General features: G+C 35.2%; 1 pseudogene; it reads left to right on the plus strand.

Moving 5' to 3' along the window:
- The first annotated feature begins 1,849 nt into the window (after positions 1–1,849).
- On the plus strand, positions 1,850–4,354 carry LOC141667540 (zinc finger BED domain-containing protein RICESLEEPER 2-like; annotated as a pseudogene).
- The last annotated feature ends 1,101 nt before the right edge of the window (positions 4,355–5,455 follow it).

The raw sequence follows: 5,455 nt of genomic DNA on the forward strand, positions 1-5,455 counted from the left end.
CTCCCGACGGATGAATCATTATGCAACTCGACAGATGTTGAGTTTTGTGCTTCATTAGTAGTAGATTTTTTTGCATTATCCTTTGATACTGTTTCTTGATCACTCTCATTATCACTGTCATCACTAACCATCTCCACATTGTCGAATTTGAGGATCTCATGGTAATCTCCATCTTGAAGTCCTTCAATCTTTTTATCATCAAACACAACATGTATTGATTCCACAACAATGTTGGTTCTTAGATTGTAGACTCTATATGCTTTACCAACAGCATATCCAAAAAAAATTCCTTTATCTGCTTTAGCATCAAACTTCCCATTTTGATCAGTTTGATTTCTCAGAATGTAGCATTTACAACCAAAGACATGAATAAAATTTAGAGTTGGCTTCTTGTTCTTGAACAATTGATAGGGAGTCATGCATCTTGCTTGATTAACCAGGGAAATATTCTGAGTGTAGCATGTAGTATTTACAGCTTCAGCCCAGAAATATGTTGGCAGTTTAGATTCTTCAAGCATTGTCCTTGCAGCTTCAATAAGTGATCTGTTCTTCCTTTCCACTACTCCATTCTGTTGTGGAGTTCTTGCTGCTAAAAACTCATGCAGAATCCCATTTTCCTCACAAAATGCTCTCATGACAGAATTCTTGAACTCAGTTCCATTGTCACTCTTGATTCTTCTAACCTTGAAATCAGGATGATTATTGACTTGCCTTATGTGATTGATGATAATTTCACTAGCCTCATCTTTAGACTTTAGGAAATATATCCAAGAGAACTTTGAGAAATCATCTACAATTACTAGACAAAATCTTTTCCTTGAGATGGACAACACATTGACTGGTCCAAACAAATCCATGTGTAGCAGTTGCAAAGGTTCTTCAATTGTTGAATCAAGTTTCTTCCTGAATGATGCTTTAATCTGCTTCCCTTTTTGGCAGGCATCATACAGTCCATCCTTAGAAAACTCCACTAGAGGAATGCCTCTAACAAGTTCTTTCTCTACTAGCTCATTCATGGTCTTGAAGTTTAAATGGGATAGCTTCTTGTGCCATAGCCAACTTTCATCCTGACTTGCTTTACTGAGAAGACAAGTAACAGATTCTGCATTAGATGAGTTGAAATCAGCTAGGTACACATTTCCTTTTCTTACCCCAGTGAGAACCACTTTGTTGCTTCTTTTGTTAGTCACAACACAGGCTTCTGAGTTGAAGGTTACAGAGTTGCCTTTATCACAAAGCTGGCTGATACTCAACAAGTTGTGTTTGAGACCATCCACTAAGGCAACTTCCTCAATGATGACATTGTCCTTTGAAATCAAGCCATATCCCACAGTATAACCCTTGCTTTCATATCCAAAAGTAATACTTAGGTCAGCTCTCTCCTTGAACTCTGTGAGCAGGGTAGAATCACCAGTAATGTGTAGACCCGTCAATTTTGGACACGACTAACACGACACGAAACGACATGAAAATTTAGTGTTTGTGTTTGCCATTTTAGTACACGACACGAAAATACACGAACACGAAAGTACACGGTCGAGATTTAGTGTATATTTTGGATTTACCCTTCGAGTACACGACACGACACGAAGTATACGACATAAATAAATATAAAAATAATTAAAAAAATATTTATATATATTTATATCTTAAATTCTTAATCAATTTACAATATATGTACCAAACAGAGTGACAACACTAGAGTACACTTTAACAAATTAATGAATAAATATATTATTTTAGTACCAAGTACCAAGTACCAACACGGGTCAGATAAAAAATTTAATACATAGGGTTCCCAACTCTTATTCTTCCTAATTCAACTTTAGGATTAGGGTTCTATCAACCTCTCAAGTCTCAACAAATCGATTACAAATGGCTGATGAATACCCAGATATTCCGGTAATATGTTGATTCTTCTTCATTTATAATCATATCGATTAAGAATTCGATTCAATTTTAGATTCAATGTTTCATTCATTTTTTTTTGAATCTTGATGTTCGATTATATTCTTTACTTTATTTAATTCCTATATTCTTTGTGTACTTTCCATTTCATTAGATGTGATTACTTACTTTCTCTATTTGATTATTTACTTCAGATATATGAATCATTAAGCGATGATGAGGCAGATATGGAGGAGAACGCAAATGGAAACACGATGCCTGGAAGTGGAAACACCGAGGGAGAGGGTTCTGTCCAACAAGAGAAACAGTCAAGGGAGAAACAGCCAAAGGGTAGCAAAAGGAAGTGGTCGAAGGGCTGGGATACGTTCGATTACATCAAGGGTGTAGATGGTGAGGGAGATATATCGAAGTGTAAAAAATGTGGTTATTCGTTACCTTATAATTCATCATTTAGGACTGGAAACATGCTCAAGCATCAAAAGACTTGTACAAGATCAAGAGATGTAAGGCAGATGATTATTTCCAGCAGCCAAGGATCAATGACGATGCAAAATACGAAATTTGATCCCGCAATTTTTAGAGATATGATTACGGATGTGGTGGTAAGACACAATTTGCCTCTTCAATTTGTTGAATATCAGGGCATTAGAGAAGCTTTTAAATATGCACATCCAAAAGTTATATTAGTTAGTAGGAACACTTTAAGAAGTGATATTTTGCTCAGTTACAGAACTGAAAAAAGAAAGTTGTTTAACATGTTCAAAAATGTTAGTAGTAGAGTATGCTTAACCTCATATTTATGGACCTCCGTAGCAACTGATGGATATATCACTCTTACCGCTCACTTTATAACCGATGATTGGGTTTTGCATTAAAAGTTGTTGAACTTTTCATACATGCCATCACCACACACCGGGATTACAATTTCTGATAAAATATACAAGTTGTTATGTGAATGGAACCTTGAGTATAAGTTGTTTAGTATAACTTTGGATAATGCATCTAGTAATTATATATTTGTTGGTATTTTGAAAACACAACTGAATTTGAGGAATGCTTTGGTTAATAAAGGGGAGTTTTTTCATATTAGATGTTGTGCGCATATCCTTAATTTGATTGTGCAAGAGGGTCTGAAAGATATAGATGCTTCTGTTGTTAAGATTAGGGAGTCGATCAAGTATATTAAAGGGTCACAAGGTAGAAAGGAAAAGTTTAAGGAATGTATAGAACATGTGGCTTTAGAAAAAAGGAAAGGAATGCGCCAAGATGTACCTACAAGATGGAGTTCGACTTACCTTATGCTTGATAGTGCACTTTACTATCGTAGAGCCTTTGTTCATTTGCAATTAAGTGACTCTAACTATAAACATGGTATGGAGGAGGATGAATGTGATAAAGTAGAGGGTATTTGTAAATTTCTTGGTGTTTTTTACAATGTTATTCGGTTATTTTCGGGCACAAAATACCCCACAGCCAACTTGTATTTTCCAAATGTCTTTCTAGTGCAACATACATTAAACAAGGCTGTGGAAGACATAAATTATGTTGCAAGATCTATGGCTATTAAAATGCAGCCAAAGTTTGACAAGTATTGGTCGGATTATAGCTTGATACTTGCCATTGCCGTCGTGTTCGATCCTCGATATAAGACACAATTTGTGGAGTTCTGCTATAAGATGCTTTATGGGGATGAGTGTCATCAGATTTCAAAAATTTATGATACCTTGTATGCTTTATTTGATCTGTACAAGGATACCATACCGACCTACACTGTTGTATGTGGAAGTCAGCCCGGAACTTCACTTCAGAATCAGGGAATTGATGTGATGAAAGTACCATCTTGTTTATTTCCTAGTCAATTACATAATCTGCCTAGTTTTAATTTTTGCCCTGATTTATGAACTTACATTTTCTGCTCATGTTAAATTACTTGTATTCTGAATTTATGATATTGTTGAAGGAATTTGATGCCTTGGACTGTGATCATGGGACAACCATAGAAAAAAAAATAAATTGGATAGGTATTTGGAAGAGAAGCGATTAAATAGAGCACTAGAGATTGATGTCCTGGATTATTGGAGCACAAATCAATTTAGATTCCCTAACCTTGCGGTTATGGCTCGAGACGTATTGACAATCCCAATTTCAACCGTCGCGTTAGAGTCGGCTTTTAGCATAGGAAGAAGGGTCTTAGATCAATATCGGAGTTGTTTGGCACATAACATTGTGTAAAGTTTAATTTGTACTCGTGACTGGAGGTTCAATGAGCAAGAAGGTGATAAAATAATTGAATTAGTGCTTTGATTTGGACATTTTTCTTTAGAAGTGAAAACTTTATAATGCTGTGATGTTTCTTGGTTTACAGTTTATCATAATTATCCGCTGAAAGAGCTCACACAAGATGTCATGAAGCTTGATATTAATGCTGATGCTGATAATGACGTTTGAGGTATAAGCTTAATTATGTAGAGTTTAGTTTTTGCTCAGTTTCTTTTCTTGGTTAAGTTTCCAGTTTCAAAAATAAAAAACAAAAGGCAGAGGCATTCATGACTTGTTAAATCCCAGATTATATATGTGATTGCAAAGTCGGAGGTAAAATTTGAGATTATATCTGTTAAGATACACCAGCCTACTTCTGAGTTTCTAATTTGTAGTTTGTCTAGTTTTTAGATATTTGTGGTATTGACTTTTTTTAATATGTGAAATGCAGTTTGGGTTATTGAGATTAGAGTTCATGCAGATCTTGAAAAAGGTGCAAATGGTGAAGATAAAGAATTGTCTTAATCCAGCATATGGTTGTGACTTTTGAAGAATGAAGAACATTATTTTTTTTAATTATGTTTGTAATTTTGTTGGACTTAACTTTGAATTTAAAAATGTAATATGAACATTTACAATTTCGTGTAACAGTTCGTTTCCATTCATGTCCAAACAGTTCATTTCATTTCGTGTACATAAATGGTACACGAAAAAATTCGTATACACCAGATCGTGTCGTGTCAGGTCGTTTAAATCTCGTGTCGTGTTCGTGTATCAGTTTCAGGTACCTGTTTTAATTTCATGTCGTTTTCATGTTTACTCGTAAAGTACATGAAATATGACATTACACGATATGAAACGACACGACCTGAATGATTTGCCAGGTCTAGTCATGTGTCTTGACCAGCCACTATCCAAGTACCAAAGATTCTTTCTGTTTCCCTGCACACATCAAAATCAAATCAAGTTGATTTTGGTACCCAAGTTTCCTTGGGTCCTGCCTTGTTAGCTTTCTTTTTCTGTTTCTTAGGCTTTATCATTTGACTTGGGGATATCAGATTCATCCTTGGTCATTTGAGTTGGGCCTTTGAAACCATTCATTGTAACAGAATTATCATGCATATTATAATCAACAGGGAATGGCATGCTATTAGTGAACATGTTATTCCAGTAAGGCATGCTAAATGGCATTTGTGGCATACTAAATGCAGCATAATAATGATTAGGTGCAAATGGCATATTAGCAAATTATGCATTCATATTCTGTGTAGACATAGCATTCATATGC

The sequence above is a fragment of the Apium graveolens genome, chromosome 6 (genome assembly GCF_009905375.1).
Source record: "Apium graveolens cultivar Ventura chromosome 6, ASM990537v1, whole genome shotgun sequence".
Classification (NCBI taxonomy): Eukaryota; Viridiplantae; Streptophyta; class Magnoliopsida; order Apiales; family Apiaceae; genus Apium; species Apium graveolens.